Consider the following 15416-nt stretch of genomic DNA (forward strand, 5'->3'; position numbering starts at 1 on the left):
GGTGGAGTTAAGGCAGGGAAGGTAACAAACTAATTATTGGACAGTAATCCAGCCAGTTAAATCCCCACCCCTTGTCTCTTTAGACTCTGACCGCATGCCCACCAAGCCTGAAATTGACTGAAATATAAGCAAATGTCAGACTGTTGAAGTCTTTTGACTACTTCATACAAAAGCTCATTGTACAATAAGCCACACAAACAAATAAAAAGTGCAGAGAAAATACCTATACTATTTAAAGAATAGCATTAAAATGAGCTGCCAGGTAAAGGAGGAGAATATTTGCTATATCTATGCTTCATGCCTCTCTTCAGTTGCTTCATTCTCCTTCCTCCCCAAAGATAACCGCTTTCTGAGATTTTGTGGTAATTAGCCCTTGCTTTCCTTTATAGTTATGCCACTTCTGTCTGTATTCTGAAATATATATTCAGTTTAGTACACTTTTCAATTTGTATGTAAATGAAATCTAAGGTGTAGTGTTCATATGTCCTGCTTATGTTGCTCAACATTATATTTTTGAGAGTCATCCGTTTTGAAGCCCACACCTGTAGTTCATCATTTTCACTGCTGTACAGTATTCTATGAAAAATACCAAAAATGTTATATATTCATTCTACTGTCAATATACATTGGATATTTCTAGGTTTTAGCTATTATAGTGTTGCTATGAATATTCTTGTACATATCTTTTGGAGAACATAGGTATGCATTTATTTTGGATATATAGTTAGGAATGGAATTGCTGGATCCCAGAGTACAGATCAGAGTATAGATACATCCAGCTGTCATAAATACTGCAATCAATTTTCCAATATCATTGTACCAATTTACACTGCTATCAGCAATGTGTGAGCATTCCATTTGCTCCATAACCTTACCAATGCTTGATATAATTTGCCTTTTCATTAGCCATTCAGGTGGGCATCTTGTGGGATTTCCTGTGATTTGAATTTACACTTTCCTAATAACTGGTGAAGCTGACCCCTTTTTAATATTTCTTTTTCTTTTTCTTTTTCTTTTTGAGATGGAATTTTGCTCTTGTCACCCAGGCTGGAGTTCAATGGCACGATCTCGGCTCACTGCAACCTCCGCCTCCCGAGTTCAAGCAATTCTCTTGCCTCAGCCTCCCAAGTAGCTGGGATTACAGGCACACGCCACCATGCCCAGCTAATTTTTGTATTTTGTACTTTCACCGTGTTGGTCAGGCTTGTCTCGAACTCCTGACCTCAGATGATCCACCTGCCTTGGCCTCCCAAAGTGCTAGGATTACAGGCATGAGCCACCGCACCCGGCACCTTTTTAATATTTCTATTATCCATTTGGCTATCCTCTTTTGTGAAGTGCCAATTCAAGTATCTTACCATTTATTTATTTATTTATTTATTTATTTATTTAATTTCAACTTTTATTTTAGATTTGAATGGGTTGTTTATCTTTTCTTATTGATTTGTGGTAGAGAAAACTTTTATGCATTACTAATGAGAGTCTATATTGGTGAAACTTATTTGAAAACAGTTTGACATCAGCTAGTAAAATTGAATGTGTACACAATCTATAATTCAGCAATTGCACTCCTAAAGATTTAATTAAGGAAAATATTTCCACAAGTTTACCAAGAAACATGCACAATAATGTTCACAAAAGTACTGTTTTTAACAGCAACATACTGGAAACAGTCCATATCACCAGTACTAAGATACTGGATAAATATGTCATGACATATTAACGCCAGGAGGTAGTATACAACTGTGAAAATAACTGCATTACAGCCATGCACAATATGACTATAATTAAAATAATGTTGAATAAACAACACAAGTCCACAGTGACAATATTTAGAATTACACACTTGTCATAAAACTCAAAATGAAGGAAAACTGGGAAATATATTGCCTAGGCATATTTATACATGAAGCAAAGCTCAAAAAGGGATACATAAAAAATGAGAAAACTATAAACATGACATACAAGATAGTGGCTAACCCCGGAAATGAGAGAAGAAAACATTCTGGATGGGTGAGAAGGACACGGGTTGATTTAAGTTGTTGGTTATTAGTAATGTTCTAGTTCTTGGATTGATTGGGGGGGGAGAGAGAGAGAGAGAGAGAGAAAGCTGCAGAGCAAATCATTTATAGACTACCTTAGCTTTCAATAAACCCACATTGCTATCCTCACAGGTTGTTTCCAATATTTTGCTATTACAAACTATACTACATGTGACCTTTCTTAGCTTTCTTTCTTGTGAACCAGATTCCCAGAAGTATATTTGCTAGTACAAAGATGAAATGCATCTGAAATTTTGATAATATTGCCATATTTCCCTTGATAGGGGTTGTACCATATTGTAATCCCACCCGTAGTGGATAAAATTGCCTGTTTCCATCAAGCCTTATGAACAGACTGTGTGTCTAATTTGGGGGTTTTATTTTTAACTTTTATTTTAGGTTTAGGGGGTACATGCACAGATTTGTTGTATAGGTAAATTTCATGTCATGGGGGGTTCGTGGGCAGAAGTATCTCATCACCAGGTAATCAGCATAGTACCTGATTAGTTTTTTGATCCTCACCCTCCTCCCATTCTCTACCCTCAAGTAGGCCCTAGTGGCCAATGTTCCCTTGTTTGTGTCCGTATGTACTCAATGTTCAGCTTTCATTTATAAGTGAGAAAATGTGGTATTTGCTTTTCTGTTCTTGTGTTAGTTTGCTTAGGATAATGGCCTCCAGCTCCATCCATGTTGCTGCAAAGAACATGATCTTGTTCTTTTTTATGACTGCATAGTATTCTATGGTGTTTTTGTACCACATTTTCTTTATCCAGTCTATCATTGATGAGCAATTAGGTTGATTCTATGTCTTGATATTGTGAATAGTGCTGTGATGCACATACCGCATGCATGTGTCTTTATGATAGAATGATTTATATTCCTTTGGGTATACAACCATTAATGTAATATCTTGGGTTGAATGATAATTCTGTTTTAAGTTCTTTGAGAAATTGCCATACTGCTTTCCACGGTGGCTGAACTAATTTACATTCCCACCAGCAGTGTATAAATGTTCCCTTTTCTCTACAACCTTGATAGCTTATGTTATGTTATAATGACTGGTGTGATATGCTATCTCAGTTGCTGTTTGGGATTTCATTTCTCTAATGATTGGTGATGTTGAGCATTTTTTCATATGTTTGTTGGCCACATGTATGTTTTCTTTTGAGAAGTTTCTGTTCATGTTCTTTGCCCACTTTTTAATGGTGGTGTCTGTTTTTTGCTTGTTAACTTGTTTAAGTTCCTTATAGATTCTGGATATTAGACCTTTGTTGGACACATAGTTTACAAATATTTTCTTCTATTCTGTAGGTTGTCAGTTTACTGTGCTGATAGTTTCTTTTGCTGTGCAGAAGCTTTTTAGTTTAACTAGCTTCTATTTGTCAAGTTTTGTTTTTGTTGCTATTGCTTTTGGCATCTTCATCATGAAATATTTACCTGGTTCTACATCAGAATGATATTTCCTAGGTTATCTTCCAGGGTTTTATAATCTTATGTTTTACATTTAAGTCTTTAATCCATCTTGAATAGATTTTTGTATACGGTTTAAGGAAGGGGTACAGTTTCAGTCTTCTGCATATGGCTAGCCAGTTATTCCAGAATCATTTATTGAATAGGAAGTCCCTTCCCCCATTGTTTCTTTTTTATTGATTTTTTTGAAGATTAGATAGTTGTAGGTTTGCAGCATTATTTCTGGGCTCTCTAATGTTCCATTGTTCTAAGTATCTGTTTTTGTACCAGTACCATGCAGTTTTGTAGCCTTGAAGTATAGTTTGCAATCAAGTAATGTGTCGCCTCCTGCTTTGTTCTTTTAGCTTAGGATTGACTCGGCTATTCAGGCTCTTTTTTGGTTCCATACAAATTTTAAAATAGTTTTTTCTATTTTTGTGAAGAATGTCATTGGTAGTTTCACAGGAATAGGATTGTATCTGTAAATTGTTTTGGGCAGTATGGCCATTTTAACAGTATTGATTCTTCCTAACCATGAGCATAGGAATGTTTTTCCATTTATTTGTGTCATCTGTTTATTCTTTGAGCAATGGTTTGTAATTCTTGTTGTAGAGATGTTTCACCTCCTAGGTTAGCTATATTCCTAGGAATTTTTTTCTTATTTGGCTATTGTTAATGAGATTGCATGCCTGATTTACCTCAGCTTAGATTTGTTGGTGTATAGGAATGCTGCTGACTTTTGTGTATTAATTTTGTATCCTGAAACTTTGCTGAAGTGGTTTATCAGATCAAGGAGCTTTTAGACAGAAACTATGGGGTTTTCTAGGTATGGAATTATATTGCCTGCAAACAGGGATAGTTTAACTTCCTCTCTTCCTATTTGGAAACTTCTTATTTCTTTCTCTTTCCTGGTTCCTCTAGCTAGGACTTCCAGTGCTATGTTGAATAGGAGAGGTGAGAGAGGGAATTCTTGTCTTGTTCTGTTTTTCAAGGGAAATGCTTCCAGCTTTTGCCCATTTACTATTATCTTGGCTGTAGTGTTTTCAGAAATGACTCATTATTTTCAAGTATGTTCCTTCAATGCCTAGTTTGTTGAGGGTTTTTAACATGAAGGAACATTGAATGTTATCAAAACCTTTTTCTGCATCTGTTGTGATAATCACGTTTTGTTTTTAGTTCTGCATATGTAGTGAATCACAATTATTAATTCACAAGTGTTGAACCAACCTTGCATCCTAAAGTTAAAGCTTACTTGATCATGGTGGATTCGCTTTTTGACGTGTTGTTGGATTTGATTTGCTAGTAATTTGTTAAGGAGTTTTGCATTAGTGTTTGCCAAGGACATTGGCCTGAAGGTTTTTGGTGTTGTGTCTCTGTCAGGTTTCGGTATCAGGATAATGTCTGATAGAATGAGTTGGGGAGGAGTCCCTCCTCTCCAGTTTTTTGGAATAGTTTCAGTAGGAGCGATATGAGCTCTTCTTTATACATGTTATACAATTTCCCTGTGAATTGTTTGGTCCTAAGCTTTTACTTGTTGGTAGGCTTTTGATTACTGATTCAATTTTTGAACTCTTCATTGGTCTGTCTAGGGATTCAATTTCTTTCTGATTCAATCTTGAGGTTGCACAGTTCTAGAATTTTATCCATTTCCTTTAGGTTTTCTAATTTGTCCGCCGAATGTTCCAAGTAGTCTCTGAGAGTTGTTTGTATTTCTGTGGGGTTAGTGATAACATCATCTTTGTGATTTCTGGTTGTGTTTACTTGGATCTTCTCTCTTTTTCCCTTTATCCCCCTAGCTAATGATATATCAATCTTCTTTATTCTTTTAAGGAAACAGCTCCTGGATTCACTGATTTTTTGCATTTTTTTTGTGTCTCAATTTCCTTCAGTTCAGCTCTTACTTGGTTACTTCTGGTCTTCTGCTAGATTTGGTGTTGGTTTACTCTTGTTTCTCTAGTTCCTCTAGTTGTAATCTTAAGTTGTTAATTTGAGATCTTTCTAACTTTTTAATGTGGGCATTTAGTGTTATAAACTTTTCTCTTAACACTGCTTTGGATCTAGAACTAGAAATACCATTTGGCCCAGCCATCCCATTACTGGGTATATACCCAAAGGATTATAAATCATGCTGCTATAAAGACACATGCACATGTATATTTATTGTGGCACTATTCACAATAGCAAAGACTTGGAACCAACCCAAATGTCCCTCAATGATAGACTGGATTAAGAAAATGTGGCATGTATACACCATGGAATACTATGCAGCCATAAAAAAGGATGAGTTCATGTCCTCTGTAGGGACATAGATGAAGCTGGAAACCATCATTCTCAGCAAACTATCGCAAGGACACAAAACCAAACACTGCATGTTCTCACTCATGGTGGAAATTGAACCAACTACAGGAAGGGGAACATCACACACTGGGGCCTGTCATCAGGTTGGGGGAGGCGGAAGGGATAGCATTAGGAGATATACCTAATGTAAATGGTGAGTTAATGGGTGCAGCACAGCAATATGGCACATGTATACATATGTAATAAACCTGCATGTTGTGCACATGTACCCTAGAACTTAAAGTATAATAGTAAAAATAAATAAATAAAAACACTGCTTTGGCTAGTCCCACAGATTCAGTATGCTATATTTTTTTCTCGTTAGTTTCAAAGAATTTCTTGATATCTGCCTTAATTTTATTATTTACTGAGAAGTCATTAAGAAACTGGTTATTTAATTTCCATGTAATTGCATGGTTTTGAGCAATTTTCTGTGCATTGATTTCTATTTTTATTGTGCTGTGGTCCAAGAATGTGGTTGGTATGAATGTGGTGTTTTTGAATTTGCTAAGGATTGTTTTATGTCAAATTGTGTGGTCAATTTTAGAGTATGTGGCATGTGCAAATGAGAAGAGTGTATATTAGGTCGGTTTTGGGTGGGGAGTTCTGTAGATATCTGTTAGGTCCATTTGGTTCAGTGTTGAGTTCATGTCCCAAATATCTTTGTTACTTTTCTGCCTCAGAGATCTGTCTAATTCTGTCAGTGGAGTGTTAAAGTCTCCCACTATTATTGTGTGGTTATCTAAGTCTCTTCATAGGTCTGTAGGAGCTTGACTTAGGAATCTGGGTGCTCCTGTGCTAGATGCATACATATTTAGGATAGCTAGGTCTTCATGCTGAATTAAGCCTTTCATTCTCGAATGCCCTTCTTTGTGTGTGTGTGTGTGTGTGTGTGTGTGTGTTTTAATCTCTATTGGTTTAAAGTCTGTTCTGTCTGAAATTCGAATGGGAACACCTGCTTTTTTCTGTGTTGTGTCTGTTTGGTAGATTTTTCTGCATCCCTCTACTTTGAGCCTATAGGTGTCATTGCATGTCAGATGGACTCTTGAAGACAGCACACAGTTGGGTCTTGATTCTCTATCCAACTTGCCACTCTGTGCCTTTTAATTGGGACATTTAGCCTTTTTACATTCAAGGTTAATATAGATAGGTGTGGTTTTGATCCTGCCATTGTATTGTTACCCTGTTAATACACAATTTGATTGTGTGGTTGCTTTATAGTGTCAATGGTTTATGTACTTAAGTGTGTTTTTCTAGTGGCTGGTAATGGTCTTTCCTTTCCATATTTAGCACTCCCTTTAGGGCCTTTTGTAAGGCAGGTTTGGTGGTAATGAATTCTCTTTGCATTTCCTTCCTTGAAAAATATTGTATTTCTCCTTGTCTTATGAAGCTTAGTTTGGCTGGATATTAAATTCTCAGTTGGAATTTCTTTCTTTAAAAATGCTGAATATAGGCCCCCAATTTCTCCTGTCTTGTAGGGTTTCTGCTGACAGGTTTGTTATTAGCCTGATGGGCTTCCCTTTGTAGGTGACCTGCCCCTTCTTTCTAGCTGCCTTTAACATTTTTTGTTTTATTTTGACCTTGGAGAATCTGATGATTATGCATCTTGGGGTTGGTCATCTAGTATGATATTTTGCAGGGGTTCTCTGCATGTCCTGAATTTGAATGTTGGCCTCTCTAGTGAAGTTGGGGAAATTTTCATGGGTAATATGCTCAAATATGTTTTCCAAGTTCCTCACTTTCTCTCCCTCTCTTTCGGGAACACCAGTGAGTCACAGATTTGGTCTCTTTACATATTCCCATATTTCTTGGAGATTTTCCTCATTCTTCATAATTGTTTTTTCTTTATTTTTGTCTGATTGAGTTATTTTGAAGAACCAAAATAGCTTTGAGGTCTTAAGCTCTGAGATTCCTCATCTTGGTCGATTCTGCTGTTAATACTTGCAATTGTATTCTGAAAACCTTGACGTCAGGTTTTCAGTTCTATCAGATCAGTTTTGTTCTTTCTTGAAATTGCCATTTTATCTTTATTTCCTGTATCATTTTATTGTATTCCTAAGATTTCATGGAATGGGTTTTTACTCTGTCCTGAATCTCAGTGATCTTCATTCCTATCCCTATTCTGAATTCTATTTCTGCCATTTCAGCCATTTAAACTTGGTTAAGAACCATTTCTGGAAAACTAATGTGGTCATTTGGAGGTAAAAACACACTGCCACCTTTTGAGTTGCCAGAGTTCTTGCACTGGTTCTTTCTCATCTTTGCAGGCAATGTTCCTTCAACATTTAAAGTTGCTGTCCTTTGGATGAGTTGTTTGTTTAGTTTTGTCTTGTTTGCTTTTATCTTCTTTGATGCCATTGGGTGGTTGATTTTGCTATAAGTTGAGTTCAGTCAACTGGGTTCATTTCTGTAAGATTTTAAGGCCCAAGGCTCAGTCCAGGACCCCTGGACTGCATGCTCTAACTCTGGAGTAGGGGTGGTAACAGGCCCCTGGATTTATTCTTGGGCCCTTCAAAGTTAGAAACATGCTGCTCTGGATTGCTGAGGTGTTCCCAGTCCTCTGGCTATAATATTCCAATATTCTCATTGAGGCAGTGGCAGTGGGATTCATGCTCACTCACACATTAGTATAACCTTCTATATGTTTTTATTGTCACATCATGTACCCATTAATGAGCTTTATAATAATTTTCTCATGCATTTGCCTTTAAATCCTATAGAAAAGTGGGAAGTTACAAGTAATTCAATAATGTTGGCTTCTATATTTACCTGTGTAGTTACTTTTACCAGTGTTCTTTCTTTCTTTGTATGACTTTGAATAATGTCTAGTTTCTTTTCATTTCGGCCTGAAGAACTCCCTTTAGCATTTCTTACAGAGTAAGTCTCCTAACTACAAACTCTCACTTTTTTATACTAGGAATGTCTTCATTTCTCCTTCATTTTTGAAGGATAATTATGCTACATGTAGAATTCTTGGCTGGTAGGTTTTTTTCTTTCAGCACTTTGAAAATGGTTTCTAATTGCCTTCTGACAAACATGGTTTCTGGTAAGAAATCTGAAGCTAATATCTTAAGAATCTATTGTATGTAATGAGTTACTTCTCTCTTGCTGCTTTATAGGTTCTCCCTTTGTCTTTGAGTTTCAACAATTGGATATACTATGAGTAAATGTAGGTTTCTTTAAGTTTATCCTGCTTGGAGTTCTTTGAGATTCATGGGAATATAGAGTCACATATTTCATCAAGAATGTGACTTTTGCCATTATTACTTCAAATATTTTTTCTTCCCCTTTATTTTTTTCTTTTTCTGGGACTTCCATTATGCCTATGTGGGTAAGCTTGATGATGTCCCACAGTATTCTTAGGCATATTCTTTTTTCTTCCTTTTTCCTTTGTTCTGCAGATGGGATCATTTCAACAGACATATCCTGAAGTTTACTGATACTTTGTCTTGCCTTCCCAAGTATTTTGAATCTCATTAGTACATTTTTTCTTTCTCTTGTGCTTAGAGTTTCACAATGATTAGCCATTAAGCTTTTAAAACAAACTTCCTTACAAAGTTTTTCTCAAGACAAGGGAAGAAGGAAAGAAAAGCCCAGTTTGATACTGGAAGGAGTAAAATGATAGGGTAGATCTGGGTGGGGTTTGTAGGATTAGGGCGTAATGAGGAAACATACTGGCTTTACAATCAAGACTGGATCTCCCAGTGAGTAGCTGAATGACCTTGGGTAACTCTCTTCTATTCTTGGGTCTCAGAGTGTTTCAAAACATTAAGAATTTGATTGTAATGTTGCCTGAGAAGTGAGCCAGCACTTCTTCTCTGCAAGAAAGTAGAAAAACTCTTGGGACAATCAGTGGTGATAAGATGTAATGTAATGCCTGTCACTTCTCCCTATGAATAATTTTTGGGTAAAGATTCCAGGTCCCTCCAGAAAGGGGTGGATATTTCCTGATAGAGCTAAGGCTATGTCTTGTTCCTTGTAAGTACCAGACCCACCCCTGGAGCCAGGCCAAACTGGGACTGCATAAAGACAGATTTGGTCTCAGCTCTTTGTCAAGCACCTTACTGACAATGTGAAAGCCAACAGCTTCTTGGTCCCAATGGTGGTCCTCATCCTTAGGACACTGGCAGTAGAGGCAGCTGCAATGGGAGATGAGTGAATAGGTGACCGATGGGACTGAGCTGGACAAGCAATAGTCTTTCTGGAGTCTCCTGGGTCAAGACAGGTGGTACTTCTGGAGCAATAGGCAGCACTGGAGCCCACACCTTCGCTTTCTGGCCTTTGCCATCATATCCAGAAAAAACATGTGAGGTCTACTGGTCAATGTCCTGTTTTCGGAGTTACATTAAAAATGCTTGAATAAACATGTATCATGCTCCTAAATAGTAAGACTTTAGACAGTCAGAATGTCAATAATTACACAGAAATTAAACAACTTGCTCCTGAATGAATAAAACTATAGTTTTACAATTTCAGGTCTTACATTTAGGTTTGTAATACATTTAAAATTGATGCTTGTATAAGGGGTGAGATAAGAGCCCATTTTCACTCTTCTGTATGTAGATATTCCATTTTCCCAACACTAAGTGAGAAATTTAAAAATTCTTTGAAATTGATGAAAATAGACAAAAACAACATTATTAAAGTAATTTGGGATGCAGCTAAAGCAGTGTTAAGAGGCAAGTTTATAGCACTGGAGGCCTACACCAAAAAGTTAGAAAGATCTCAAATTAACAATATAACATTACACTGAAAGAAATTTGGAAAACAAGAGCAAACCAAACGCAAAGCTAGTAGAAGAAAAGAAATAACTAAAATAAGAAGAACTGAATAAAATTAAGATGTAAAAATTCACACAAAAGCCAACAAAACCAAAAGTTGGTTCTTTGAAAGAATAAACTACATTGATAGACCACTAGCTAGATTACCAAAGACAAAAAGAGAGAATATCCAAAGAAACACAATCAGAAATGACAAAGATGATATTAAAACTGATCCCATGAGAATAGAAAATATCCTCAAAGACTATTATAAACACATGCACATAAATTAGAGAATCTAGAGAAAATGGATAAAATTCTGGAAACAAACGACCTCCCAAGATTGAATAAGGAAGAAAGTGAAAACTGAAATAGACCAATGACTAGTTCTGAAATTGAATCAGTAATTTTTTTTAAAAAAAAAACTCTACCTACCAATGAAAGCCCTAGACCAGATGGATTCACAGCCAAATTCTACCAAAAGTACAAAGAAGAGGTCCTGCCAATCCTAGTGAAACTATTCCAAAAAATCAAGGACAACTCTTCTCTATCTCTTTCTATGAAGCCAGCACCATCCTGATACCAAAATCTAGGAGAGACACATAGAAAAAGAAAACTTCCAGCCAGTATCCCTGATGAACATATATCCAAAAATCCTCAATATAATTACTAGCAAACTGAATCCACCAGCACATCAAAAAGTTAAGTCTTGACTTAGAGCAGTGGCTCATACCTGTAATTTCAACGCTTTGGGAGGCCAAGGCACTGGTCATTGGCCGGGTGGGGGGATGGGGACTCACAGTTAGAGAGCAACCTGGGCACCATATCAAGACTCTCTGTCTACTAATTTTTTTTTTTTTTTTTTTTTTTTTTTTTTTTTACTCAGCCAGACATTATCCCAGCTACTAGGGAGGCTGAGGCAGGAGAATCCCTCAGGCCCAGGGGTCAAGACTGTAGTGAGCTGTAAGCATGCCACTTCACTCCAGCATAGGAAATGGAGTGACAGAGTGAGAGCTTTTCTGTAAAAACAAACCCTTTGTGTATCTTTGTCTTCATTGTCTGCGTTTTTGGCATCATATTCAATACATCTCCATTCAGATCAATGTCATGGAGTTTTTCTTTTGCAGTAGTTGTCCCTTCTTATAGTTTCATAGTTTCAGGTCTTACATTTAGGTTTGTAATATATTTAAAATTGATGCTTGTAGAAGGGGTGAGATAAGAGTCCATTTTCACTCTTCTGTATGTAGATATTCCATTTTCCCAACACCATTTATTGAAGAGACTCCCGTTTCTTCATTGTGTGTTATTGGTACCTTTGTCAGAAATTAATTGACTGTAGATATGTGGGGTTATTCCTCATCCTATTTCATTAACCAAAATGTCTGTTATTAATGCCAATACTATGATGTTTTGGTTACTATTGCTGTGCAATATATTTTGAAATCTGGCAGTGTGATGCCTCCTGCTTTGTTCTTCTTGTTCAAGATTCTTTTTGTTATTGGGGGGCTCCTTTAGTTCCATTCACATTTTAAGATCATACTTTCTATTTTGGTAAAGAATGACATGAATTTTGATAGGGATAGCATTGCATCTGTAGATCACTTTAAGTATGAATATTTTAACACTTAATTATTTTGATTAATGAATATGGTATGTGTTTCCATATACTTGTGTCATCTTCAGTTTTTTTAATCAATGTTTTCTAGTTTTCAATATACAGATGTTTTATTTTTTGTTAAATTTACTCCTAAGTATTTATGCTTTTATAAAAGGGATTGTTTTTTAAATTTCTTTTTCAGACAGTTTTAAACATTGAACTGTGTTTTGACACACTACTGAATTTTGTAGGTTGATTTTGTATCCTGCAAGATTACTAGATTTATTTATCAGTTCCAACTGATTTTTGTAGTATTTTTGGATTTTTATATATATAAGATAATGACATTAGCAAACAGAGACTATTTCACTTCATCCTTTCCTATTTGGATGCCTTTTATTTTTTCTGTTCCCTAATTTCTCTGACTAGGACTTTCAATACTATGTTGACAAGTGGTGGGAGAGTGCATTCTTGTCTTGTTCCTGATCTTGGTGGAAAAGCCTTTCACCATCTTGATTTTAGCTCTGGCTTGTCATGTATGACCTTTATTGCATTGAGGAACATTTCTTCTAGACCCGATTTCTTGCAAGGTTTTATAATAAAAAGATGTTACCTTAAGTCTATGAGTCTCCCTTAAGGTAAAATAAGTCTTTTGTAGGCAGCATAGAGTTGAGTCTTTGTTTTATCCATTCATACACTCTATGGCTTTTAATTGGATAATTTTATTCATTTACACTTAAAATAATTATTGACAGGTAAAGAGTTACTATTGCCATTTTGTTAATTGTCTTCTGGTTCAATTGTAGATCCTTCATTCCTTTCTTCCTCTCTTGTTTTCTTCCTTTGTGGTTTGATGACTTTCTCTAGTGGTATTCTTTGGATCTTTTCTTTTTATTTATTTTACAGCTATTATAAGGTGTGTCTTGGGGTTGCTCTGATGTTTGCATAAAACATACTTATTACAGCCTATTTTAAATTGATAACAACTTTATTTTGATAACATATACAACCTCTAGTTTTTGCTCCCTCTCTCCCCATGTTTATGTTTTTGAAGTCACAATTTATATATTTTTATAATTTGTAGCCCTCAACAAATTACAGTATCTATATTTGTTTTTAATATATTTTCCTTTTAATCTTTGTACTGGAGATATAAATTATTTGCCCACCACCATTACAGTATTAAAGTGTTTACAATTTGACAGTGTGCTTACTTTTACCAATGAGTTTTATATTTTCATTTTATTTCATGATACTTATCAGCATCCTTTTTTTTCAGCTTGAAAAATCTCTTTAGCATGTTTTGTAAGATAGGTCTTCTGGGTACTGTATTCTTGGTTGACAATCTTTTTCTTTCAGTACCTTGAATATGTCATTCGACTTCTTTTTGGCCTGCCAGTTTTCTGCTGAGAAATCTGCTGTTAGTCTATGAGGGTTCCCTTATACATGATGATTGTATCTCTTTTGCTGCTTTTAACATTCCATTTTTGTCTTAAACTTTTGACAATATGATTGTAATGCTTCCTGGTTTGAGTCTCCTTGGATTCATCTTAATTGGTGCCATTTAGGCTTACTACTAGGATCAGGCTTTTTTTTTTTTTTTTTTCCTTTGGCTTATGAAGTTTTTGCCATCATTTCCTCAAATATGTTTTCTGTCCCCTTTTCTCCTTGCTCTACTTCTGACATGCCAATAGTGCATAGCTTTTTCCTCTTGGTAGTGTCCTGGAAGTCACTTAGGCTCCCTTCACCCTTTTTCACTCTTGTTTTGTTTGTTTGTTTGTTTTTTGGTTTTTTTTTTCCGCCATAGACTGGATGATTTCCAGTGGCCTATGTTCTAATTCACTGGTTTTTCCTTCTCCTTTATTTAGTCTGCTATTGAATATCTCTATTGAATATTTCAGTTCAGTTATAGTATTCTTCAGACCTATGATTTCTGTTTACTACTTTTTTATACTATCTCTTTGTTGAAATTCTGAGTTTCTTCTTGTATTCCTCTTCTGACCTCACTGAGCATCTTTATAATCATTATTTTTTAATTCTCTTTTGGGTAAATAATATATCCCCATTTCATTTGGGTGGACTTCCTGATTTTGTTTGGTTTATTTATTTATTTATGTGTTTGTTTGTTTTGTTTTGTTTTATTCTTATATATTCCCATGTTTCTTTGTCTTTCTTGACTCTTTGTGTTGATTTCTGCATATTAGATAAGACAACTACAACTTCCAGTCCTGTCAAACTGTACTTTTGTAGGAAAAGAATTCCACCAATCCACCTGCTCAGAGATTTTAAGATGCTTCTGAAATATTTGTGTTTGTTCAGACTGCTGGCTCTGTTTGGATGTCTCCACAGAGCTTAGGATGTGCCTCCTTCTTCTATCAATACCCAGAGACTGGTAAGGTAGAAGCCTAACTCTCTAGATGTAACTGAAAGAATTGGGGTGCTGATGTGTGTTCCAGTTTCATCTATCTTCATGCTGAAGCTGAGCATGGGCATTTTGGTCCAAAACTCTTTGCAGTAAGCCAGGGAGATAATCCGTGGCAAACGCTGTGCTCATGTTCAGGCTGCACCCTCTGATCATGGGAAATGCTGTGTTCACACTGATGCTGCACCCTCTGATCATAACACCCCCTGCTATAGACAGATATCTTATGGAACGAAAGTGTTGTAAAACCACTTCTTTGTTTTCTGTAGTCTGGGGCAACTCAGGAATACAAAGCCTCATTGACTCTCAGAGCTAGGTTGTTAAAGAGATAGTCCATTTGGTGAGAGCTATAAAAATTGCAGTACTCAGTCCATAGCCAAACTCCTTCCAGGAAGAATGAGTAAGCCTAGATTTATCATTGGGCAAGCTGGATGGAAGGCTCAAGAAGTGCCAAACCCTTGCTCTGGCTGTCAGAGGGCTCTTGTTTGTTTACCCCATTAACTCCCAAATGCAAGTTCATTAATAGCTAGGCCATCACTTAGCCACTGGAAGTGTGTGCTGTAAGCCCTTTCTGGAGAGAAAATAAGAGCTGCACATTCTTGCTCCTTTTCTGTACTTCTTCAAGGGGGAGTAGCACCTGGAATTTGTTGCACTCCCATTTAAAACCAACTTTTTTTGTCCTATGATCTAGAAAGACTAGAATATGCTTGTCCCCCTGTTCACAGAGCTAAGAAGTTTAAGCTCTCTGTTTTGGAGCAATTGATACATGGTATAAACACCTTATGGGGAAAAACGGGACAGGGTTTTTC

At 36.2% G+C, this 15416-nt stretch overlaps 1 protein-coding gene across 2 annotated transcripts in view; it reads right to left on the reverse strand.

Annotated features, from left to right (window-relative positions):
* The window catches only part of SYS1 (SYS1 golgi trafficking protein), a 398294-nt gene that overhangs the window by 198562 nt on the left and 184316 nt on the right, over nt 1-15416 (reverse strand). The window lies entirely within an intron of this gene.

This window comes from Macaca thibetana, chromosome 10, assembly GCF_024542745.1.
Source record: "Macaca thibetana thibetana isolate TM-01 chromosome 10, ASM2454274v1, whole genome shotgun sequence".
NCBI lineage: Eukaryota > Metazoa > Chordata > Mammalia > Primates > Cercopithecidae > Macaca > Macaca thibetana.